At 39.4% G+C, this 27625-nt stretch overlaps 1 protein-coding gene and 1 long non-coding RNA gene across 2 annotated transcripts in view; one reads left to right on the top strand and one right to left on the bottom strand.

Annotated features, from left to right (window-relative positions):
• Nucleotides 1-27625, bottom strand: part of DPP6 (dipeptidyl peptidase like 6) — a 245207-nt gene that overhangs the window by 193957 nt on the left and 23625 nt on the right. The gene's annotated exons all lie outside the window — the stretch shown is intronic.
• LOC114055530 lies at nucleotides 4774-23578 on the top strand. The gene is made up of 4 exons (XR_003570755.1): nucleotides 4774-4874; nucleotides 12695-12963; nucleotides 22593-22597; nucleotides 22984-23578. It is a non-coding gene; the product is annotated as an uncharacterized LOC114055530 (long non-coding RNA).

The raw sequence follows: 27625 nt of genomic DNA, 5'->3' as shown, positions 1-27625 counted from the left end.
AAAACTACACCTTTTTCAATAAAAAAGGGCAGAGCCCATTCTCTGTTTCTGAGGCCAAATGCCACAGCAGCTCCTCAAAACATAATGCTCATTTTTGGAAGGGTCATAGGCAACCTTCTTCCCCAAACTGTGTCTCTGGTGTTCCCGGGAGTGTACTGACTGCCATGACACAAAGTGCCGAGGAGCAGCAACTCCTCCAACAAACAATCCCAGCTGGTTCTCAAAACAGGAACCTCTGTACCATACTCATTTTAAAGAAGAGGATTTTCTGGAACCACATACTGTCTCAAAACAAAACAAAACAAAACAAAACCACCAAAAAACAAACAAACAAAAAAACAAAACAAACAAAAAATACCCCCAAAAACGAAGAAGATAATCCTGACGTGGTTTATCATCCCTTTCCTCTCATGTAATACTTCAGTTGTTCCCTGTGTCATGGCCTGGTCCTGTAGTCCTTCCTCCTCTAAGTCACCCTGTTTTTAGACAACGGAGAAAGGTCTGCAGGATTAGGTCCTGCACTCCAACCAATATTCTCCTCAAAGGAAAATGATGCATTCTGCCTGCTCAGAATTGCCATGAGAGTGGGTGGCATAGGGAAATGTAATATTTATTTGGTAAATAAGGTTAAGTTATAGTGCTTCACTTTTTCATTTGAAGAGAGCAGATAATTTCCTTCTCCCGGGTTTATTGGATTCAGTAAGTCACCCATGAATAAAGCATGTGGGGATAGGATGAAGAGTATCTGTGGAAAGATCCATGGAACACACACAGATGGGATTAATCTACTCATTCCACATATCTAATTGCAGTTTCACAGAAATTCTGCTAAAAACACATTTATTTGGCAGTAAATAAGATGACTAATTGCAAAGGATATCTGCACATAAATTCCAGAGTGAAATTTCTGGCACATTTCTAATTGTCATATAAAAGAAAATTACATACTCTCTACTCATTTTTCCTAATTAAATACAAAATATGAAGTTATTCCTACTAGTCTTATTGGTAGAAATGAAGGCTATTTCTGTTTAACCATGAAATGCAGCATATGGTTCCCTGATTATTGGTACACTGTGCAGCAGAAGTCCTGGGCAGATGATTTCAGGGGATGATCTGACCATGCCTGCTGCTGAGATACATGGAGATCCTTTCAATCCAGACTTGCAAATTGTTCTGTATAGAGTTCTGTGAAGGATACGAGGCCCTAAATTAATGACTACTGTATTAGGGCTGTCTGTTTGGGTTTTTTTTTCCCCCAAAGTTCTCTAAATAAAGTGTCACATAAAAGGCAAACGCAAACTTTGCATGATAATCAAGGCATTAAAAAAATTGCTGCTTGCCTGTAGCTTGTTTATAGGAAAAGGCTCTCACAAACACCCAGTACCCAAAGTAACATGAGATATATTTGGCAGAAGAAGATGAACTCAGATCTTATCTAGCTCAAGCCAAGGACAATATTGACTCTTCATATAGGATTTCTAATACTGGAAAGAAGGTTAAGGGAAATTATGTGCAAATCATTTGCTGACAGCTTTGAATAATGATGCAAAAATCCTTTAAAATAGTACGAAGTGTAAGATATGCCAGTAAATGTAACACTAAACAAAGCCAGCCCTGCAACAGCAGTACAGTGCAAGTCTAGCACAGACCAGACATGTTTCAGTAGTGCAGTGGGAATTAAATGTTGCTGCCTTTATCTGTACACACAAGAAGAGCTCTGTCATTCTGTCCACATAATGGAATGCAAAATATGCCAGTTTATTAATTGCTTAACATCTACCAAACAGCACAGTATTTCCCAAGTGGGAAAACACATGCTAAGAGGGAAAAAAAAAACCCAAACCCCACAACCAAACTATAATTTAAAGTGTGACAATTCTCAGCACTGAACATAAAAGGGATTCAGTAGGAATGCAGTTGGTTGAACACTGTCACTTGCCCTGACTGTGAGCCCTTCTTTATGCATGAGGATTTTGAAGTCTGATGAGTATGCACAGAGCATTCCCACTGATTCACCACCACAGAGAAGAGATTTGGCTGGGATTTCATCCAGAAAACAGCTAAGAAAATAGCAAAACACAGGTATGGAAAAATCTCTGCTATGCTCCAGGATTCTACCTTCCCTCCATAATAGAGCTACCTCGTATGACTGCAGCTATTTTCCCTGCCTTGCTGCACATAAAGCCTCTCTAAAGTGCATTTCTGACACTTTTCCCTTAGGAAATTCTCCCAGACACAAGGAAAATATGCTGCAAGCCAGGGCTCTTACTTGCAAATCTCATACATCGAACTCATCTGCTCTGCACAGGAAACTCAAATATCAATATCACAGTCAAAAAAGAGACAGAGAAGCACCATTCTCTTTTTTTTTTTTCTTTTTTTTTGGTAATTGAGCTCTGCCAGCCCTTCAATAATCAAAGATCATCAATCAGATTCATACATACACCAAATTATGAAAAAGCCATGGATATTTTAAAGTAGGAAACCTAAAATGTATCATTAGCTTTCTGGATTTGACCTTTCTAACACACTCATTTCAAGACCTTTTTTTTTTTTCACTTGTTTGATTGCTCCAAGACGAGGTTTGCATGTGGCCACTTGCCTCCTGGAGCAGGGCCACAAAAAGAAATGCCAAATACTGTGAGAGCTGTGATAAAAACTGTAACTTACCGCCCAGCTAAGCCTCGTCCTCTACTCATGCTTTGCCAGAGGGAGATAGGTGAGCCCCAGATCTACCACTCTCCAATTTATGAGTGAAACTTGTGGACATGCTGGTGGTTATAGACCACTCCTGACAGTGGGAGAGAAGGCTGCAGCATTTGTAGAAGCAGCGTGTGGTCAGGATTTTAATGAGATGGGTCAGGAACACAAGCAACAGGGAACTGATGAGGAATAGGACGTGCACAGACTGGCGAGAACACAACCTTTTACTGTTTTTCCGTCTTCATGGACACATCTCAGCACCAGGCCATTGACCCATCAGTGCCAAACACAAAATTTCAGCTCATGAGATCCACGTACTGATCATGGCTATAGTGACAGTCCTGAGATGCTGGCTACCCCTGGAAATTGTAAAGTCAAAACCAGTCTCTTCAGCTCAGAGATAATCTCCTTTCATTTTCTGCCACTTAAGGAGTGTCAGCACTGATAGGACTGCAGGACACAAACCTCAGATGTTATTTAAATATATCAGTTTCGGGGAAAACATCAGCAAGATACAGCAACAATATGAGCAGCTCTACCAGTCAGAAACATTTTATATCTAAACCTCAAATTCTCCAGAGAAATCTTCAGACTCAAAGAAACAGCAAACCACTGTATAATTCATCTTCATAATCTTGATGTGTGGTTCTTATCACTGACATACTACTACACTCCTGGCTTTTACAGTAGTCTGACTCCTGTTAAAGGTGTCCATTTGGCCTTATTGAGGTATAATGTAATAAAACCACCTTTTCCTGTTTATTTCTTTTGGAGTCAGCAAGGGACTAAGTGGCATTCTTCTGAGGGGATGTTAAAAGCTAGACCTTACATTTGTTTCAGCAGTGTAAATCTATTGCAATACCACTGATTTCAGTGACATAACATGTGGTTACACCTAGAGAAAACTATATTTATTTGGTGGTGCAAGCCCTTCATATATATAGCTGGAAACCTGGAAAGAATTTTGAGAAAACAAAGCTGTGCATTTGCCCTTTTTTTCACTCTTCTGCAACTATCTACTAGTGACCACTGCCTGAGACAAGGCACTAGACTAGATGCATCCTCTCTCTGCCTTCCTAAGGTCATTCCTACATTCTTTTTTAGAGCAAAACCTCCAGAAGTACACCTAGCCTACTCGTCTACCCTGTAGAGTTGCACTTCAGAATCCATTTCTTTAATTGCATCAAATATTTGGGTCTTCTTGTTTAAGTGGAGATGTAAATAAAGCACTGTACAATACATTTTAAAAATCACCTGGTATTGAACAAACCATTTAATTTAACTTGGTTAATTTGGAATCAATATTATAATTAATTCTGTACTTCATCTGTCTTTTGAAGTGGTGGAACAAAGTAGTTTGTGCCAGTTCAGCCTTGTAGGAGTGTGTGAAACGCTGGGGCTGTATTTCCTCTTTCCCCTGCTAAGTAAGACTTATCAGTGAAAAGGTTCCCTGATTCCAGAAGTGCTTTATAACGAAAGCAATTCATGACAAAAGAAAACAAAGTTTCACAACTTCATTCATCTGATCCAGTGTCTGATTTGATTTTTTAAATCATTAGCTGGGCTGAACTGTACTAGCTTCACTTTAGGTAAATCATGAGGAATTGCCTGCCTTGTGTTCCTGTGGAATGCTGAAATACTCCTGGGCTTGCTTTGCTTGAAAGAGGCTCAAAGTACAGAGAATACCAGGAAAAAAATCATAGTCCTACTGGGTGCAGTTAAGGAAGAGTCTAACCTGCCAGACTTCTCCAGTGCCACCCAGTACAGCACCCAAGTCTCCAGTCAGTATCACAACCAAAAGATACAGCTTCCCTCAGCTTTACAGAGAAAAAAACCCTCTCAGATTTACAATACAGTGCATATTTTACATGCCAGCAAGGGCAGCAAGTCTTCTAGGAAAGCAGACTGTCAACAGTCCTGCTGCTCTCTCTGTCTCCTAATGACTCCAAAGCTGAAGGATCATCAGAAATCCTGCTCACACTTCATTGGTTTTCCTAATTACTGGTCAACCAGACATATGACCAGAGGGAACAGCCTGAGAGCTCACAAACACAGCCCACACTGCAAAAAGACCAACTGCTACAGAGGTTAAAAGCCTTTCTCTTGCAGCAAAGAGCTACCCTGCAGACCTTCAATTCCACGTGTTGTCCAATCCAAACACGTTACAGGTAATCATTTTTTAAAACCCTTCCCAAAGTGTTGCATTTACGTTGTATGACCCTCCCTTACCAGAATGACTTTCCTATCCCAAGGGGCTCATGCAGTGAAATGGAAATCAAGATAGGCTGGAAAAGTCTGCTTTCTACTTCTACCCTGAGAGCAGTTTTGGGGTTCCAGTGCCCAAGCAGGAGCACCAGTCTCTAGGCTTGGTGTGATATCAAGCAACATTATAAGTGAAGATCAGTGATGTGTAAAGCAACCAGAAGGTTGTAAATAAAATAGTTAGAAAGTGTATGCCCTCGTGGAGATAACAGAACGATTTAATGATTTAAAACTTCCTTTCCAGAGTCTTCTAATTCCCACAACTCTTATTTAGCTTAATAAGAGCTATGAACATGCAGATTTATTCACCAGTATTGGCAAACTCCTGGTACTTCCTTAACGCTCCTATTTCTTTGGTGGTGTGATTAACAAAAAATGCTTCTTTTTAGGGAAAAGGAAAAAAGAAAGATTCTTATGGTGCAGAGAGTTTTTTAACATGATTTGAATGATCCATTAGAGAGTCAGAATGACAAACAGTAATTCAAGACAACAAAACTGTTTAAATTTCCATATTTCTTGGGCAAACATTAATTTCTTGAGAACTCAAATCATGGTTTATAAACACCTGAGGCCAACATCTCTGCAATGATTAAACCCCCTTTGATGCTTTAGCTGAGCAGCACAGTAAATACATATTGATATCTCAAGGTAACTACCAGTGAACACTGTCCTGGAAGCTGGACTTCCTTTGGTGGGACAAAAATATGTCAAAAAGAAATGTTGTGTGCAACAATATCAGTTCCCAGCAGTGTTGCTGCGATCTGCCAGTGTGCTGAATGTGCTCCAAGGGGTGATGTTCAAGCCATCTCTAACTGCAAGGCACTTCTCTGATCCCTGCTCTTGTCACTGACCCAGCAGCTGGACTTCTCAGGAGCCCTCTGGGAATGGCAATGCACTGCCCACAGCACAAGTCAGACAAGTGAAAAACAAGTGTGCATTTGAATGACTTGCAGATCTTGTAGGCTTTGTCCTTAACATTGTGCTGCTGGCAAAGTCACACTCTCCTAAAGCAGGAGACCATCTGAAATGACAAAATCAGAACAAGTCCCTGATTAATACAGTTTGCCTCATTGCCCTTTACTGTTTCTCCAGTGACAAAAAAAGCTGAATATGGGGCTGCTGTTGGGGAGCAAGGCTGAACGCAGATATTATTAAGAAACACATTTTGCCTTCCCCTGAAATTCCTAAAATTCCTATTTGCATGGCTCAAACCTCTCTGTGATCATTTCCATCCTCCCATAACAGATGCCCCCCTAACACATGTGCTACGGCAAGTTTACTGATTAGAACAGCTCAAAGAAGAGTCTGTGTGACTTGGCTTTTAATAATTTCATTTAGCAAGAAAGAAAAAATTAGACAAAGCAAAAAAACTCCTCTTACTTTATTTATTTGTCTCATTGGATAACAAGTTTTGGCAAGTGCTGCTACCCAGCTGAATTTAACCGCATACTAAGTTGTTGCAATACTGACAAATACAGAGCTCACTTCTTATAACAGTGTTAAAAATGATGGCAACAAGAACACAAGCTCTTATCTGAGGATTACTGGGAATCTTGTGCCCTTTTCACAACTGAGATCTCCAGAGAAATTCCCTTGTGCCTTACCCAGTTTAAAATATTAAGATGAGTTGCAGCAGGCAGCAAAAGCAGTAGTTGAGTGATGTTCTTCCCACACCAGCCCTGCTAACTTCAAAGAAGATGCACAGGGAACAGAGAGCAATTAAGACTGGTTTTCAGAACACGCTGTCTCAATACAGAGCATCACTGCTAAAATTTTGTCCAGTAGCTAAAGAACAATTTCAGTGACAGAAATTTTGAGAGACTTATGAGAAGCAGAAGGTGATGAAAATGCATCCTAAATCTCACATTTAATAATTAACCTTTCTGAGACCAAAAGGGATCAAATTCAAAGCCAAAAACTACTAAAGATAATTATGATAGTCAAGAGGCTTTTATGAGCCATATTCTTAATGTAGTTTCCACTCTGCTGGGAATACCAAGTACTGGTTAGCCTGAACATATGTCAGAAGTTACACCATAATAGTGCTTTGGTACATGAAAAAATACTCAAAGTGCAAAAACCAGAACTTTGCTGCATCCTTGGGGTCTTTTTTGGACATCTGGTCCTTCTCGTTTGCTTTTTGAATTAGGTATGATATTTTCATTACAACAGATTCCTCGCTTTGGCCTTTTTGCACTACATGTGCTGATAAAATACAGGGGCTTGTGAGCTCCTTTAAGGAAACAAACTAAGTATTTGAATATCCAGCAGCAGCTGAAATATATCTGGACAGAGAAATAGCACATGCTATGTCTTGTGCTAAGAAAGCATCTTGCAACTTGCAAAAGGTAAGATAATATTTATCCTCCCAGTACAAGGGCAGAGCAAGTTAACAGACATATATTTTCATTCTTCATCTTTCAGTGTTCCTATGGGGGAAAAAACCCTGTGGCAGGAGGTCCATCTGAAAAAATATTTCTAACACCTCGGAGCTAATCAAATCTTTTGAAACAAAAGTGTTGAACCTGCCACAATCTAGTCACTGGAAGCAACACTTCTGCTGGGAATATGCTAATTTTGATGAAGTCTTTAGAAAAGGTGTTTTATGTTTTGAATGGACTGAATATGAGAGAGACCAGGGGCAATAACAATAAAGAGAGAGAAAATATAATCGGGTGACGGAGAACAACAACTCAGAAGTAGGTCAGAAAAATTTACTTTACCAGTTTCAGAGTTGAGAGCTGAACTTGGCCACTTGTGTCCCAGGTGAATGTCTTTATTCTGCACATGGCCAATCTGTTTTTCTAGTCCAATTAAAATTTAATTGTTTATGCAGCTGCAACAAGAAAGGCTGAGAGAAATCCAGCCCAGAGCAGCAAACTGCTGAATGGTTTGCACATTCCTTAGGGAAGTGGGAGAATGGAAAATGCTCTCTTTCTCTTTGCAGTTTGCCTAGAAGCTCTATTTTTATTTTTTTTTTTACCAAGAACTTACCCAGTTCTTGGGTTCGCACCCACACAAAACAGCAAAAGAAGAGCATATTTAGAAAAAAAAAAAAAAAACACAAAAAACAACAAACAAACACAAAACACAAACCAAACAAACCCACGCTCAAACAAAAAAACCCACAAACAAACACAAACTTGGGCATCTTTGTTAGACAGAAATATTTCTCCCACATATAACCATAAATAAAAAGGGTAGTGCAACTTTGGTCCCTTATGGACTCCCAGAGTTTAGATCTCCCCATTCCTGCTCTTCCACTTGCTCCTTCCCTTTTGAAAACATCTCACAGCAGGTGAGCACTTACACCCAGAGCCCTGCTGGCTTTGGCACTGACACTTTTCTCTCTCAAAACTGCAACCCAAGGTTAGTAGAAGTGATCAGATTGCTCCAAGATTGGCTACTATTAACTAAAGAAACAGATGGAAAAATTGATTAATAAAAAAGAAAAAAAAAAAAAGAAAAAAAGAGAAAGCTTTAATAAAGAGAAAAAGATCTGTGATGAGATCTAGTTCACCCAAGCCTTTCATGTGGGGCACTCCTACCTCATCCCTTTTGAGATGGGGCAGCTGTTTCCTTCTCTACTTTTCATCTCCTCTCACCTGCCTTTTTGAAATCACCCAAGGTCACTGTTGTTGCCTGTGTCTTCTCTAGCCTGGTTAAACCCCTTCTGCAGATGTCAGAGGTGTGTATCAGAGCAGATGGCTCTACATTGTCTGATATCCCTTGAAACCTCAGCCAGCATGTGTGATACTACCAGCTAACACAGTCCTCCCTCCCTCCCGTTCCTGGTTAATTTTTATTAGCAAATTAAACACTCAATGTGTGCCCTGATGCAATCACTGCAGTAGCTGGCCAAACACATTGTATGCATTACTTATCACAAATGTTTCTCCTGCCATTCTCATCCATCGGTGAACCGCAAATCGAAGCAGCACAACTGTGGATAATAAATGTTTTTCAGAAGTTGCTCAATACACTGAAGTTACAAAGGTATCTGGGGGAGTTGAATGACTCCAACAGATACCACAGTTCTAAACACCAGCTGAACCACCCCTGTTTCAGGAATGGGGCACTTACAGGTGACGTAGATAGTGATATTTCTCCAAGAAACTATGTGCTCTGTGGGGAGCTTCTACATTGCAGAAATCAGACACTGATCAGTGCAGAGGCTAAATATGCACTATGTAATGAGAAAATGGCTAATCTTCTGGCACTGCAATAGTCAATGTTCAATGGCAATATTTATTGACTTATCCATAGCTGTGACACAATTAATGGCAATTTGATTCCAGCAAAAATGCATGTGATTGACCCCACTTCGTTAGTCTGGAGAGTATTTTACAAACTGAGAGCAAAGTGCTGTGATTTAACAGATGAACTACAATAGCTGATTCATTTAACCTTATTTCAATTCCAGCAAACCCAGTTACCTTTCAGAGATAATATATTAATGAAACAGCCTCTATACAAGTATTGGTCCAAGATTAAAGAAAGTAAGTGTCTTTTGTCTGGATTTGTATTTCAAATAGATCTCCATGTGCTTAACTTTATTGATTCAAGCAGTAGGTATATGATTAGACAGACAGATAGATGGAGTGTTTCAACCGATCTACATTCATGATACCACACAAAAGCATTCAAACAGCATTTTAGCTCTAATCTCAGATATCTGACTCCACATAAATACTTTTTCTAATGCAGAACATCAGTTTATGAAGCAGCAGCTGGAGTAATGGCATGGAGGACTGCAGCACACCTTTGTTAATGACAAACAGTCTAAATGCCTTTTAATTTTAGGCTGTGGTGAGAAAATAAATAAGGCAGCTTTTTCCTAGCCTCCTGCACTGGTGCTGGCACAGAAAAACCCTTGTGGGGCCTCGGTGAAGGACTGAGACTGAAAAACAGCCTTGACATTGACTTAAGTGGGCCAGAACTCCAGTCCCAAGGGGCAGGAGCAAAGTGGAGCTGGAGCAGCCAAAACCTGAGAGGCAAATCACTACACTAATAACAGCAACGACTAAAAAGATTTCTGACAAAGCATTTCATTAATAGAAAGTTGATTTTTTTTCCTTGCAATGTTTCCAAAATGAGTCTGCTCCTGTCTCTTTTCAAAGGTATACTTGCCACAAAACAAGAGAGACAATGGCATTTTTAATTTGGTTCAAAGCCATTAACTTTTGCCCAGTCCTTGGGGAAGAACCAGTTTTCATTTTTGCTTTGGAACTGCTGCAGAAAAAAAAAGAAGTCATCATTTGCACAGCAATATGGACGTGATAGCCTTTGGAATGGGAAGGTGAAGGATCAGATCCATGGTCCTATGGCCTTTCCATACCCTGGAGATGCACCTGGACAGCATGGGAAAAGGGAAGAGCATGCAGTCCACAGGGGGACAAAACACACTAATCACAGCTGGTATTTTCAAAACACCAAAAAGAAATTAGGGAACTAATGAAGTTGCCTAATTCCCCTAGGCAATAAGATAATTCCAGCTAGACCAGAAGTGTGAGACAGAACACCAAGAAAACTGCTGTCCCTTTTGGGTCTGGCTGTCAGCTGAGGCAGCTCAGCATTTCCATAGAAAGTCAGAGCTGTTCTGCACCCACTGAGAATCTGGCCCCATTTTTAACACTATCTGTGTATGTTAAAGGAAAGGAAAACCTAGCTCAGATCAGACAGTTTATATGCAGTAGCCTGTCAACACTAGATCCACTACAGGACATGATCTGAATTAGGAAACCTCTCACTCACCCTGACTTGTCATTGATCACACCTCCTTTAGAGACTTAGAACACCTGAGAGGAACAGTTTAGACTGAACAAACTTCCAGAAACCTCCAGCAGTGAAAAGCAGCATCAGTCCTTTCAGGGCTCAGACTCCTGAGGGAGTGGGAGGAGGAAGAGCAGCTGGCACAGACTAAAGCATGCTGTTCCTGCAAGGGCTACTTGCTTTCACCTTCTTCTCCTTAGATTTCTTTAAAGATACTTGTTATTTCTGCCTTCAACATTCATTCAACACATCTTGCTGGGCTGCCTTGCTATGTTTATTTTCTAAATGGATGGTTCAAGCACATGATTAGCCCTCAGGCTGAGTCAAAGTAACAGGCAAATTAGAAGCCTAGAGGCATTAGGAGCCAAAAAGGCACTTGGAAATGAGCACTGAAAGATATTCAAGCTTGTCTCAGACCTTCATTCATCCTTCTGCTGTTGCAATAGCCATGAGCAGATTGTTCTACTCTTTTCTTATGAAGCTGAGGGATTTAATCTTACCTGGTTTCTTGCACCAGAAGTGTATAAAACTTGCTCGGGGTCTGCTGTTTTGTGTATCTTCCATTTTACATTCCTGTCATACATCATCCTTACCCACTTGCTCAGTTTTTTTCTTTTCATTTTTTTTATTCCTTTATTCTTTTTCTTCTTTTGAAGATAAGCTGTTTGCAGCAGAGGAGTTCAGCCTGTGTTGATTAATTCAGCAGCTAAGTCTCTCTTTGTTTTTCTTGTGAATTTTAAAGATGTAGACTGGATAGTCTTGAATCAATGAGGTTATCAGGATTTTTTTTTTATTTTTATCCTAAAGCAAGCAGTAGCCCATTGCTGATTTCCAACACAGAATCACCAGTCATTTCGATACAGTTCAGCTTTAATGGACTGAATCATTGGCTGTTTTTTCTCTTACATAAAAGAAGAATCAGCCTCAGTAATCAGAGCTAAATCTCAACACCAGGAGGACAAAAAAACCCACTCTACTTCCCGTGCCAAACCCCCCCACATACCCATGGCATAAAGAGAGCACTGTTAAAAGCACTGTTAAAGCCCCTTAGGCAAGGCCTAATAACCACAGATTTTTTAATCTGGTTAGAGATTTGACCAGTCCTTTGATAATGATCACCAGAAGAAAGACACACTTCACCCTATTCAGTTACCACGGGATTGTCCCTACATTTGCCATAGGAAAATTGACCCGGTAGTTTCTATTATTTCTCATTTTGTACCTTTTACCATCTAGAAATGTTCAGGTTCTCCCCCAACACAAAAGACATTTTTTTCACCTGATCCTATAAATTCCCTTTTCTGATTATTGTAAGATGTTTAAAAAAAAAAAAAAAAAAAAAAGCAGCAAGTTTTCCCTTTTCTCAAATCTACTCTTTTCCACATTCAGATATTAAAAGTCTTCACCTACAAATGACAGTTTTGCTGTGTTTCAACTACACTGGCATTACAAGGCACACTTCCCCATAAGATACATGTATTCACCTGCATGTATCACCTTGGTGCAAAATATTCTGTAGGAGAGAGAAATTCATGAACCTCATCTCTCAAATACATTTCTAAGTATCATCCCATAATGTGACAACCCTAAGTTCAGCAACTGGGCCCAGGGAAGGACACAGATCCTAGCACTGGAGAGAAAGCACCACCTGCTCACTGGGGTGGCTGTTTTTTAGTGAAGGCTCCTATTCTCTAAACTTTGGGACAATAATTTCTGAAAACATTGCTATACACAGCATTCAGGGAAAAAAAGGATAAATTAAAGCAGACTGCTTCAAAATTAGAGGTCTCTGTGTTAGTCAAAGGGACAATGTGATTAGGACTTCCCACCAGAGGTGAAAAGCTCAGTTGTTCCTGGCCTGTTCCTGTTATTGTTATTCATGTCGATGCTCTAAGTTCTGCTCTTTTCCTGGGGGTATTTCAAGTGGTTTTAACACATTCAATAGTCAGAACAGGAGAATCAGTTGAAACTCAAGCCACAGGAAAGCAAAGACAGGCCAAAAGATTGCAGCAAGCCAGTGGTTCAGCTCAGGACTGTGGCACAGGAGAGAGGCATTTCCTCTGTCTTCCATTGACTCGGATATGCTGGGAGAAGCTCTTATGAGAAAATAAGTATTTGCTATTGCAGGATGTAACAGTTTCCTACCAGATGAACTCACCTGAAAGACTGCAGGGTTTGAGTAAAAAACTATTAAAAGCTCTGCAAAGCAGAGTAAGAAAAGGAGTTCTATAAATAATGGATTTTTTACCCTTCTTCTCAGTCTCTGGTTTCTAGACAATTTTGGCTGTAAGAAGTGTGGATCTGCTACACAGATTGCACTACAAGAGTAATCAGTGACAAACAATTCCTACTAGTTGAAACTTGCCAAAGTACTAACTTACTATTGTATAACTCCAGTCTTATTTACGGAGATTCTAGATTGTATTAACAGTACTGGAACACAACCAAGCTGGAGTGAAAGAATCAATTCACACATTCTTCATGGACTTCTAGAGAGAAACTCCTTCCTGCACTGCAGGAATGAAACATAGACACACTCCCTGCCCTCTAAGTAGGTAAAGTCCTCTGCAGGCTTTTCTGTTGGGCTGCACTGCCAAAGAGAGCATCAGTATTTCAGCCTCTCAGAATTACCAGCTGAGCTACTGGCCCAACAGTTTCTGATAAACACAAACAAATGAGTGAATTTTAAATATGATCATATACCAAAGGAAATAACTTTAGAGAGATACAGTTGGAAAAAAAAACCCAAACAGAACATATCTTAAGGGAGGCTGCACTCACCTCCTGCTCCCTACAATAAAATGAATGAGATGCCTTCTTATCCCTCAGTGAGAATAAACACAGTAGCCTGAAAATCTGACACAAAGGATATGTTACAATGCCCTTGCAATGTTTTGTACATGTAAGACCAGTTTCCACTGCATCATTATTTCTATTGCAAAAGGCTCCAGTCAAAATTGCTTTCACAGTTTCAGGCATTGTGACTGATGCATGACCCCAGCTTAAAGACAAGTGGAGTTTTACTTGAACTACATGGAATGTCTGAATATGGAAAAGAAAGGAAGAAAGAGCAAAGGTAACAGGAATAGAATAACACGGTCCTACAGATGTACAACCTGACCATCTACAAACTCAGTGTCAATTAGAAAACTGATTAGTCGAGTCATGAGTTTGTTAGATCGAGTCCCTTCTTTCCGGCCAAATTACATAAGGAGTTAACTATATTTGTTCAGTTCTGGACCCTTCACTATAAGAAAGACATTGAGGTGCTGGAGTGAGTCCATAGAACAGAAAAGCAGCTGGGAAGGGTCTGGAGCACAAGTCTGATGAGGGGCAGCTAAGGGAGACAGAGGTGTTCAGCCTGGAGAAAAGGAGTCTCAGGGGAGACCTTATCACTCTCTGCATGAAAGGAGGCTGTAGCCAGGTGAGGGTTGGTCTCTTCTCCCAAGCAACAAGCGATATGAAAAGTGGAAATAACCCCAAGTAGCATCAGGGAGGTTTAGATTGGATGTCAGGAAAAAGTTCTTCACTGAAGGAATGGTCAGACATTGGAATAGGCTGCCCAGGGAACTGGCAGAGTCACCTACCTCTGGAAGTGTTAAGAAAACATCTAGATGTGGCACTTGGGAATGTGGTTAAGTGGAGGACTTGTCAGTGTTGGGTTAAAGGTTGGAAATGATTATCTTAAAGGTCTTTTCCAACCTTAAGGATTCGATGGTTCTATGATTCTATAGTTGTTTCAGAGACAGGTGAAGTTTTCTTGAGAACATTGCCCCAGTTAAGAATTATACAAACTACGGAGGATTCATCAGGTGAGATACTATTCTCTGAACGTGTATACTGTCCACTTGTATTTCTGAGAAATTTTGCTCTCTGTAACAAATGGTTAGACCTTGAAAATTATGAGATTGCATAGAAATAATCAACAATATCATCAAGCTTAAACTACATAAATGCATTATCAATTTCTCTTAACAGGAACAAATTCTGTTCCACCTTGATTTATGTGTCAGTACAAATTTTCGAAGAGGCACGCACAGATGGTGTAATAGCTTGTGTCATGAGATCATTTAGTCATTAACCATTAATACAATAATCTTTAGGCACATTAGGGCAGTGTTAAAGGCCTAATTCAGAACTGCATATCTTCGGAGATCTTGCTGAAAACTTTTCCTGTCTTCTGACTTAACTTTATATAAGCAAAGCATGATGATACATATCTTCTAGGAGAACATCCATATGCCCCTTAGTCCAAGGAGAAACAGAGAAAGGGGGTTACACCCAGCGAGTTGCTTTGATATTCTTCCAGTTTCTACTTGAATGACAAAACCTATCTCAGCTTTTTGCTCCCTTGTTCTCATGGGAGAGCAATTTCAAGAGAGAGCTACCAGTAGCCTTGTTGTAAACACCAAAATAACATGTTTTATCTGTAGAAGACTGGCAAGAATTAAAGATCTGAGTATCTTTCACAGAGAAATAGATAAAGTTTTGGTTGAAACAGAGGCAGCACACTTCAATCTCAGTACAAAGTGGGACACACTGTTCTGAATTTCGTTCAGTTATGTTAATCAGCTGAATGACTTGAGAGAAGAACATCATGAAGGGTAACCAAGGGGAGAGGTGATAAGGCTCATTTCCTTATCAGTTGGACAGAAAGTGGACCAGAAAGGGTTTATCAAGAAGAAAGGCTTAGGAGAAAATTGCAATTCAAAATAAAAATTAATCTGTTGTGTCTATACTGCTAATATCCAGCAAAGTTGTGGACTACATCCCAAATTGCCTTCCTCAAAGGTATTTTGTATATCTCCCTTGAGAACCAGGATCAGCAAGGCAGAGATAAAGAAGTTTGCAAGAAACGTTCTTCTTTGAGTACTGGCTCTTCTGTCCTTCTCCAGTTACCAGCACAGAATTATTCGGGTGCAAAGCTACTGTTTCACTCACTTAACTCCAGGAGGGTGTTTGGAACACTAGAGGAAGTCCATCACACTGTAAGGTTTCTATGTGAAGAGCCCACCGGTGATCTGGTTGTCTAGAACATTTTTTTGTGGTGGCTTTGGACATTCTTTGGAAGCTTTTCTATTTGTTGCTCTCACACTACCTGATTCTAAAAACCTTCTGACAATAAGATTGGTGAGGTTTAGGAGAGCTGTTTAAGGGATAAAAGGGAGAGGATCAGCATGTGGTACTTTTCCAGTGTAGGAAGTAATCACAGAGTGATTTTCTGTATCCCATACAAGGTAGCAACATAAAATCCCCAAACATTTTCTAGTTTTGGGCTTAGGAGTGTTGTTCAGGTTGTTTATTCAAAAATGTTATTATTTCCATAGAAAAGCATCCTGCTGCATGGAAGTTGTACTGAGATGGGCTATGTGCATTTCCCCCTCAGTGTAGATGCAGATGCAGTGATATTTAACTACATCATGAGCAAGGGCTGTGTTTTGAATAAAAGATTGTTGTAGCAGCAAGTGTGCAGGTTTGTGGGTTTTCTATGAAGAACACTTTATAGATTGCTCTTTTTGCTGTTGAAAACAATATCTACAAAGTTTTCCTGATATAGGAATATTCTTACGACAGTTTGATGGCAGACAAGGTAGTTAACGTATTTGTGCTAAAAAAAAAGCAGAGAAAAGACTTGCTACCTGTCAGACTGAAGAATTACATGTCCTACTCCTTTCAATCACATTCTAAGTATGTATAAACTTGCCAGCTATCCCTACTGAAAATTCACTCTGGATGTCCAGCTGTGATTTGATGATGCTTTACAAAACCCTATCAGCTATTAAAGTCCATTTGCTCTGGGGATTTTCATTATGTGAATATTTCAAAATCCATTTGTCAATGAATAGCAGAATGGCCAGTCCTTTCTTGGAGGTCAATTCTCACTGAATATTTGTTGCCTTTCTACTGACAGCTGAATGACAAACCAGTGCAAGCAGAACTATTTGAAGTAATACGAAACAAACCTATTTCTATGCTAATACATTTGAAACACTACATTTCTCTGACAATATTATAATGTTGGAGTCTATAAAATGTCTACAGAATATTTGTTCTGTTGCTGTGTTAATAAACAAGAATTCATTATTCTAATTTTGTCCTTCATTCTCTGCAACCTTTACAGGAAGAAAAAAAAAGCTCGTAAATAACAGTGGTGATAAATCAGCACAGAGAACTAGACATATTTACATGGACATAGACTTCATACTGAAATACTAATTACTGCAGGCAAATTTAGTTTTCCCTTTAATCAGATTTTACAGGTAATTAGCAGTCAACTAAGATTAATTACAATTCATTTTGTGTTAATGTCATCTTTTGGTCACAGAAAGTTTACACAGTATTTTATTTGCCAGATGTAAAGCTAATTCTTACATAGACATATCAAGGTTGTGCAAACATGTTTTTAGTTCACCACACACCTCTTACTTGTCTTAGAAATATGCTGTTGCATGAGATGCCTTTGGGTCTCCAGAGAGCCATGCAAGATCCCCAGGCACACCAAAACTCCTGCAAATGTTGCACCCAACCAGACCTCCACATCATTCAGCTGTAGTCAAAAGGGTTATCAGGACTGTTAAGCTCAGTACATTCAGTGTGAGACCACACTTTTGTACCCCACCCCGTGTTGCAACCCACCTGCTGTAGCTACTCAGAAGTCTCATGCAGGAAACTCGCTGCCTGAGGGGCTGGTCCTACCTTGGTGAGTCAACCTGATTCACCAAATCTCACTCTTAAATTAATAGAGCCACCATTTCTCTTTAGAGAGATGTGTGAAGTCCCCTGCCAAATAATTGAGCTCACATTACAGAAGTTATTCTCTACAGAACCAAAGCACCTCCTGACCTGTCACTGTTAGGGCATGTGAAAATGGAGAGCAAAGTAAATGAGTTTTTAGGCCTCATCATGAATAGTCAGCACTCAGAGCTGCTGCTGAAACCAGAGACCATAGAAAACTACATCTTCTGAAAGCCTGCTCAGAAAGAGAGCTGTAAAGGTCAAGCACGAAGCTCATGGGAGGCTCGTGGGCTCCAGCATCTCAGGAGGCAGTAGGGTTTAACTCCAAACATCTCATTTCCTGGGGCAGGACATTTGAAAATGGTATCTTGGGCATACCTCATCTGTTCAGAACAGAGAAAAGGTCCATCACATAAAAGACAGAAGCTGAAAGATAGAAGGCAGCGGTAACCAGTTCCCAGGAGAGCCACAGGGCCTCTGCACATGGGGAAAGGGCAGATCCCTCCGTGGAGCACCACTGGCCCTGTTTCACACAGGCTTGATCTCATTCAGGTCCCAACACATAGTGCTTCCTTTCCGACTGCCCCTAAGCCTTTATAGGCACAGAAAACTCTAGGATGGGAGTGACACCAAAATTCTGTGAATGTGGGGACTCTGCATCATAGTCAGATGGAGGAGGTAAGGGTAGGGAAACACTGAATTGATCTTTCCTCTTGTCACATGCAGCTTGTGCTAACTTTGTGCTGGTGTCAAGTGAGAAAACACTCACTGATGGGTTTTAATACTCCTCTCTAAACTAAAAAGGATCAAATGTCATAGTCTGAACTCAGACAAGCAAAAACAAAATGACAGAAGTCATTGTCAGGATTCACAGACATTTTCCTCCTCTGTTTTCGATTGCTTTCTTCTCATCAAGCTCAACAAAACAAAACCAAGAAACAACCAGAAGTACATGAACCAAAACTGAAGAAGTGGATATATAACTTAGAGTGACTGTTCAGTGTGTCGACTGTGGAGCACACTGGAACTGCTTAGCCTGGATGAGGAAATAAATCTGATTGAGAGGTGAGTAACTGGGAGTATTTCAAACTCACTTGAGGCAGGAAAGCAGAAACACACACTCAGCGTGTGCTCGCTGTAAAGCTTCCAGCTGCAGTTACAAAAATCACAGAATGCATTTCTTAGTGTAAGACCAGAGTTTGAGGAATATTTTTTTCCTGCATAACAACATGGAAAACTCTTTTCCATTATATCAATTCCCTCCTGCTCAAGTGAAAAGTCTCTTGAGAACATCTGCCCCAGATAAAAACAACTCAAATGCCTGGGGACCATCGAGCAGGAGGATGCTTGTCAAGTCCTTCTTACAGTGGGGCAATATGGCCTTTGAGCTGCCCATGCAGCTGTGATAATGTAATTCTGGAGTCACAATACAACTGAACAACAAAAACCCATTGGAACTCTATTTTTAACTTCTTGGGATGAGTCATTTCACAGTGAAATAGTTCAACAACACCCTGCAATGATAACCAGTTTTCATCCAGTAATTTCTAAACACTTTACTTGGTAAAGCTTAATCTACGTCACCCCTGTGAACTAAAAGCTACTCCACAGAGTTTTTTAGAGCAAAAAGTGAAAGAAGGTCTAAGACGAACAAATGGTCCTACAAAGGCAACTGTAATAATCAGTGATAAAATTGGAAACAGGAATCGAAACACTGACAGGCCAATTTTCATACATTAATCTTGGAAGAGTACTTCTCTCTCTGCAACTGTGTTGCAGAGGTGATCACAATGATTGACTGTAGCAGTCAGACCTCCTAATAGAAACAATTGTATTAAAATTAATTAATTTAAAATTTAAAGAATTCATTTAAATTAATGAAAATTAATTCTGCCTGCACATCAATTCCATCTTTGCATTTTCCTAATTAGAGCCTACAAGCTCTTTTGTTTATCAATCATACATCTAGAGAACTACAGACAGAATGTCGTCATCACTGTCTGGCACCAGAGCAGCTGTCCAGGTCCACACTGACCTCTGCAATGACTGTCTAGACTGTGAGTCTGTGCCATCCCAGCACCGTGGTGCCACGCCAGGCTGTGGGGTCCCACACGACTAGATAAGGCACTCCCAGCTGGTGTGAACACAGAACAGGCATTACACAGCTGTGTAACACCACTGTGTCAAACTCCTCCCGTTGAAGCAGATGTGTATGGAGAAGTGGCATTTCCTTTCCAGCACTTCCGTGCTCTAGATTTTTATTAAACTGAAGAATGACAGCTCTACAAAGACCTTAATATCTACTTAATATTAGGAGGATTTTTTTCCCGTCCCCTTCATCACCCAGCACGGTGACCCACGCAGCAATACAGGAGTCAACCAGGTGATGCAGAAAAACTAGGTCTGCTACTCAAGAAAGAAAGCTGAGCTGTTAAGACCCATAAAGGAGGACCTGTTGCTCTTATTCCTGCAAAATTCCCACTTGAGGACAGGGACAGATCTTACATAATGTTTTTAATGCTCCCAGCTATTCAGACCCTTGAATCCAACTCTGTAGGGTTTGAGGGTCTGCACTTACTGCTGCTGAGATGCTACCACAATGTGGTTTCAAAGAAAAAAACTTTTTAGATGAAGTTGCTGCATGTGTGAAACTAAAGTAATAAATGTGGCAAAAATAACACTGGGGCTCACGATGACATCTGTGTGTTTGCACAGCACCCCGCACCAGTCCTGCCTGGGGCCTCAAAGCAGTGCTTGGCATTAATATCAATGTTCCCTACAGACAGCAAGTTCATTAAACTCAGTCAGGAAGCAAAGTGAATTCAGTAGACAATGGAAACACCACAAGATCAATTAAGTGAGACTTTATACATCATAAATGTGTAAGAATTCTTAGAGGCTTTCATCAGATTTCAATAAAAAAGTCCTGAGTCAACTAGCTAAGCAAACCATTTATCAAAAGAGATAAAAAAATGGAGACAACTTTCAGTACTTACATAAGATAGAGTAATTAAAAGTATTGTAGTTTATGCAATATTTCAAAGGTAAAGAGAGGATAAAAAACCCACTTTACATCAAAAAAGTTCTCAATATATACTACATAAACTTTAACATCAGCAAAAACTTATAACAAATGGGTTACATCTGTCTTTGCTAAGAAACTTTTCATTCTTTTCTCTTTCAGTATTGCTCCCTAAGTTCTGCTCTCTAAATTCTTAATTCTTTAAAATCCCTGAGGCTGTGGTTTATATTTCTCCAAACAGCATGTTGGAGCACACCAGCACCAGCTTTTATCTCTCCTACAGGCTTCTTATCTTCCATCCAATCCACAGTATCAATACTCTCCATTGCTGTGCTCCATTTTCTTCCCCTGGCTTAATTTGCACTCTTCTGATGCAATATTTTCATTCTTTCCTGGTATCTCCTTATGACAGAAACGCCTTCAAGAGCAGTCACAATACTTTAGTTACTTCTCCCTGATTCTGAGTCACTTACCTCTGTTCTGAATCACTATGAAACACTGCATTAAGTGCTATACTTAGAGTATGTTGCAAATATAATGGGATTTGAAATACATTTAAAAAATCAACTTGTCATATATCAATATGAGCAATGCATCAGGGGACTGCAAATACTTAACTATCCATAAGTAGAAGCAAAATCCTCATCCTTCATGTAAATTAGACAAATAGGAGAGCAAGTTAGCTATGCTAAGTAATGGTGGGCATCTAAGTTTAAATTATATTTTCAGAAGATTTTGAGGGGTCTCATCCTCTAACTTAAGAGGAAGAATCATTTCATGAGGTCTGACTCATTAGATAACTTAGCTTGGCTCATGGATTCCCAAACTGTGGTGCCTGGCAGTTTGTAGTCTTTGCCTCAGTCAGTAGTCTTTGGGCCACCACTGGTCCACAACATACCCCAGAAAACAGACCCCCAAAAGGCAACATGATCCCCACATTGTCAAAACTGGAACAGAAACAAAACAGAAAAAATACCAACAACAAATGAAAATGCAAAGTTTTACCTAAACTATTTTCTTATGCAATTCTGCTCAAGAAGGTTTGTAATTCCTTTTTAAACGTATTTAGTCTGTGAATAAGAAAGGGTGAAGACACTGATCTGTGGAAATGCAGAGAGCATTCCGAGAGTGGATGCTCTCAGGGTGCTGGTGTACCTTGCTTTTTGTTCATTAGCCAGCTTTAAAAAAGCCAAACTTTACAAGAACCTGTTGAGAGCTTGATTACTTATATTTTGCAAGTTCTCAGCATATTATGAGACAGCTAGAAATACCTACAGTACCTTCTTAAGGCTACTATTCTCTGCAGGTAACTGCTTTAGCTGGTGCTTCCACATGGTATAACCCATAATGCAGACAGAATATGACCATGGTGCAACTTTTTGCTAACAATGTAGTGCACATTATAAAAAAACCCCTTCATATAACCCCTCTTGATTCAATGCTTCCAAGTAGTACTAGTCCAACCTTCTGCAATCATTAATGAAAATATAAGGCTGGAATTTCCTTCTTCAGCAACAATACACAGCAGGAAACTGTGCAGTATGACTGAAAGTGATTAATAAGATTTCCTTGAAATAGGGCACTGACAAAATCCCCCCAGTACTTTCAAACTCCAGTCAAGAGAAATCAAACCGAACAAAACAACAAAGTGAAACTCAGTTTCTATATTGAGGATCAGAACAATGCTCTAGCTGAGTGGGTACCCTATTTCCAAGTGTCACTAACACTTTTAACCTCATAGAGATGCATATGTGCTCCACAGACAACTAGGAGAAACCCAGAACGAGTAGGACTCTTTGATAACAGCACATTTCAGCATAAAAAGCTATGCCTTAGAGAACAGGGAGGATTAGTTAAGCAGAAAACCTGGCCCTGTATGGGCTCGTTTAAAACTCCCAAATTGAGTGAATGCTTCAAATAATTTAGTTACATTATTTAATTCAATAAAAAGTAGATTCTGCAGGCTCATCAAAGGAATATTTCAGTATATTTAGGTTCTTAGGCAATTTCCGTCATTTCAGTTCTGATTTTATGACAAAAGTTTAGGACTAAGCTCAGAAAGGTGTCCTTACTCATCTGCTTTCTTTGAAGGCAGGTTATGTGTATTTATCACTGTGAATTGAGGTTAACAGTGCTTTCATTTAAGGTTATGAGGCGTCCCCTTGTTTGCTCTTGGCAAACTAGGATAAAATTTCATCCTTCCTAATGATGACTTGCTCGATCAAAAAATAATCCAGCAACTGACTGTGACACCAAAAGATAGATTTAGTAAGAAATGACATAGGATAGTCACAGCTATTTTGCAGAAGGAAAGAATAAAACACCAGCAGTTAAAACTGAGAGCATCATAACTGAGTAAGATAAAGAGAAATCTCTTATTTAAAATGTGCTGGGATAAAGAAAGAGTCTCCAACTAAATTCTGCACACAGAGATGCAAAATATCATTCTCACATGTACCTAATCACAACCTGTTCTCTACTTCCAGCTCAGTGAGTGCCCTGAGGCAAACAACTGCTGCCTTGGTGAAAGAAACCCACACTACCATAGTAAGAGCTTCCCTCTTGAATCAAAATACATCTTGTAAAAGCATCTCACACCTGGACAAACCTATTAAACAATTATTAAATAAGAAGTAGAGTATTTAAAATGGATGTCACTAGAATATAGCAAAATAGTGAGGACAAATCATGAAATAATAATCTACGTTAATAAGGCTGAAGATTCTCTATGAAGAAATCATGTGTATAATTTACAAGGAATAGAAAACTAGAGCTATTATTTCTCTAATGCTGCATGCAAAAAATACACATAAATGTATGTTCAAATTCACACATAGACACATACATGATCCTGAACTCTTTCATCCTCCAGGGCATTTTAATTTTACCTGCACACTTTAGTTATTCTTTTTGAAAGGTAAAGACAAAATGGTTGCTTCCTATTCAATTATCCTTTCTCAGCCTCTATTTGACACAGGTCCTTCTATTGCATGGTGGCTATGAAAAACAGTCCATGAAAATATTACCATTTATATAGCTACTTGCATTATAACACCTTTCAATAATTACCTACAATTTTCAGTAAAGGAAGATCTTTGAGATAGATCAAAAAGCCTGGACTCTCTTTTAATTAAATAAGAAACAGCACAATTGTCTTTTTGTTATCCTTAAAAATAAGAAATTAAACCCTAGAATTATTGATGTTTTGAGCATTTTTTAAAAATGCAGAAAACGCAAGTATCAATATCTCTATACATAAAATAAATTATATTTTATTCTGTGTTTACACGACCATTTAAAAACGTTTCCTGCAATGGATTGTTTCCCTTGAGTTGCAGACAGCAGGGGAATCTTCTACAAAAGAATGCAGACTGTGATAGCCCAACAGTGATGCAGAATTCAAAACCTCACTACTGCAAATTTTATGGTTCTCTCTTCAGCATTTCATAAAGGGAAGACAATCAGAGAAAATAAATGTATTTTCATGGGTACTTCTAAAATTAACATTGACAGAAAAATTCTCACCTGAATGTCATTGTTTGATCTGTCATTATTATATGAATAAAAATTAATTAAAAGATACCTCCTCTAAATTTTAATAGATCTACTTTCATGAGCCAGGTGTGCAGGATTTGTCCATAAATATAACACAACCAGTAATATAAAGGCTTGAGAAGGTAGTAACTGCAACAGCAACTTGTACTTGAATTATGTATCATTACAGATACAAAATTAATATGCTTATGTAACTAGTAATAGAAAGAAGTGCAAAAGATATGGGTGAAAAATGGGGCACAGAGCAGTTTGGTATTTAATGAATGCACTGGGATACAACTTAAGATTGTGTATATTTGTAACACATCTTGAAAAATTAAGCTTCCTCGTGACACTTTCATCTGGCTCTGAAGTAGTTGGAAGCTCTTTGTCTCAACTGCATTTGGAGGAAATCAAAAGCATTTCCATGCATAGAGAATCTCAATAATGCACATGAAAACAGATAACCTCACTTCACCACGCTTGTCCTCTTGGAGATAGCAGCTCACCAAAATAACAGTCTTTGTTATTGAATAAATTCCATCTTTAACTGGCATTATTCCACACCTGATATTAGCCTTGTGCTAGCATTTATCTCATTAATAGTTGCTTGCTTCCCTCTCCTCTCAGTATCTCGTACTTCTGTCCACCTCTTCCATATGGCCCCTGTTGTCTTTCTGACAACAGCCCTTTGGGGGCCATGACTGTTGCTTACAGTAATTTTTATTCATGCCAGCACAATACAGCTTAAATTGTTCCTGGCCTTCAGGTGGTGTTTCATTAATGCACATTAATATAAAATAACAAAACATCTGCGTGGGACGGGAGTATTCTGGATGCTTTGCAGAAATCATAAGAAAAGCAGATCGTCCCTGAACTGTGTATGACTCCACATTCCAGTTAGGCAGCCTTGTCTCCACAAGTACATCCTGTGGGCACACAAGAATCACGAAGGATTAGTGCCATTTGTAGCAGTCTTTGCTCAGAGGCACATGTTCCTCCCTGCAGAGCCCTGGTGAAGTCATGTGGTGCTGTGTGGGCAAAATGTTCTGCTACATGAAAGTCTGGGGCCATGAGCTCTGCTGTGAGTGGTTATCAACCTGCTGGCTCTGGGCATCAGGGAAGTCCTGAATTTTCAAGAGAAGGAGGAATGACCCATTGACTTCTGCACAGTCATTTGAAGGCTAATGTTAATCTACCTCATTTTGGCTGGAAACCTTGGATGCAGGTTGTATGGATGAGACAAGCAAAGCTGACATCTCACCAAAAATTTATGTATCAAGAGAAAAAAACCCACCACCAACAAAAGGTTGTAACTTATTAAAAAACTAAATAGTTGAATCAGAGAACATAAAAGAGTTTATGATGGGGAAAAAAACCTTAAGAAGGCTAATGTATCTCTGTTACTAGAATGTGAGGAGATGAGCATACTGATGGAGAAGAAAGAGAGAAAATTGTGGAAATTAGGGAAAGCTAAACATTGCAGCTACGAATCTCCAGTAATATTCCATGTGGGGATTATTGATTTGCCAAGCTCTAAAACTGTTTCCCTCTTCAGACCTTCACAGGAAACAAACCCAGTACTTATGCTAATATAACTATCCAACAAAAAACCCACACATACATGCAATTCCAGCTGGAAGCCATTAGTCTGCCTGGAGTCCGTCAAGCAAACTACTTTCTTTCAAGTGGAGATTTACCAAGCTGTTGAGGCTTTACTACATGGGTTTTCTCTCCCAAGTATATGAGACAGGAAAGCTTCACACTTCATTTGTGGTGACATATGCTATTCCCTTGGGAATTACTGCAGCCACCCAGGATTTACAGCCCACTCCGAGCTGCAGTATTCCTGTCACTAAGCATTATGAAATCTGAATTACTTTGCTTGAGGAAAACTTGTGGGGTAACTGCTAAAAACTACAGAAATCCTGGGAAATGTAGCCAAAACTAACAACTTTCAATGCTTTTTTTGCTCAGAATCTCAAACTTTACCTTCTAGACAGGCTCTTTTCCAACATGAAATCGACATTTGCCTATGTGGAGTTCATGGATTCTGGTTATCTCATTCCCCTGAAAGTTCATGTTGCTGAAAAGGGAGTATCAAATCTCTTCCAATACGCACAAAAAGGGTCAGGGAACTTTACAGCTGTGATCTGGACAGAGTTACAGCTCAAGTCAGAAAATTGGCCATGGAAATGCAAACCATTTGATGTGCTGATCAGTCAGCCAGACCATGCAACTGTTGGGTCCATGCTCCACCCATTCGCCCTTCAGAGGCATTAATTTGAGTTTCTTTATTCCTATACAGCCACTAATTTTCATATTTGGACTTAATACTTTTGAAATCACTGCCTGTTCTGTCACACTTGGCTGAAATCAGCTCCTGAGTCCCACAGTTATTGGCAGAGATGGACAGAAAGCTGAAGGCATAGACAAACAGCATGGTTGTACATATCCTTCCAAATCAAGCCTAGAGATGTTTCTCAGTGAAAAGTTGTTGGTATCAATATGCAAACTCTTTGTCCTACCAGAATGTATAGTTTTAGGTACAAACTAATCTTGCAAATCACTTTATTCTACTTTTTTGTCATATTGCAAGCTGCCTATGTGAGCGACACTGGTACACTTTTCCTCATTCCTCAGCAGCCACTACCACTTTCTGCTGCATTACCAAATAAAAAGTAATTTCAGATTTTTTTTGTTTTGAAATTACACTGGATCTACTTTCCCGATCCCCTCCGGTTGTTTGCTGTCTTAAATATATTTCCACTGTAAGCAACTGAGACATTTCTACTGTATGATTTACAGCAAGTAGGTACATGATATTCTGGCAAATACTGCTGTTCTTTGTTGAGCTACACAAAACAGCTTATCCTATCCTTCTTGCAAAATGCAAAAATTTTGCTTTCGAGAGGACTACATAAATAATATATATTTATAACTTAGTTCATAATCACTTAGTCTATTCTCCCTACATTCTCTTGAACCATAAGATCTCAGATTCTGTGGTTCATATACGTGAAGCTTATCTTATGATAAATATAGAAAACAAAATCATTTTTGCATACTAGAAACTTGAATAGAGAAGGTTATCTTAGTTGTAGTTTTTTTCAAGTTGAAAAGAAATATCCTATAAAAACCAGGCAACTTTCTTTCATTTCAATGGAAATTGAAATAATGCCATTTATCTTTTAGTCATTCATGAACATGTATAATTATTACCTGAGATGAGGTATACACAACTAATCATGAAAATATGGTTACAGAATACAAAACATACTACAGAAATTACAGCTCATGTAAGATCTTTAAACAGAGCATCAGCTGGAACAGTCTCTTAAGAAACTGCATGCTGCTGAACTATTGTGGATCTGCAGGACTGTGTGGAAGGCAAATAACATCAGCTGTTAGAGAGTATTGCAGGAAACCAGAAATGAAAAGCCACTAAAAAAATGACTATAACTAAAAGGATAACAGGAGGATTCTGATTCCTAATCACAGATGTCACATGCTATTTTGGATGTCATAGCCTATACTGCTTGGTTTCCCTCTGCCATTCCAGAGAGGTGTAGGTCTTTAGTTCTCTCTATATGG

Source organism: Empidonax traillii, unplaced genomic scaffold (genome assembly GCF_003031625.1).
Source record: "Empidonax traillii isolate 1590-97213 ecotype Southwest subspecies unplaced genomic scaffold, ASM303162v1 scaffold58:size1836614, whole genome shotgun sequence".
NCBI lineage: Eukaryota > Metazoa > Chordata > Aves > Passeriformes > Tyrannidae > Empidonax > Empidonax traillii.
This window is presented reverse-complemented; position numbering and strand designations above follow the sequence as displayed.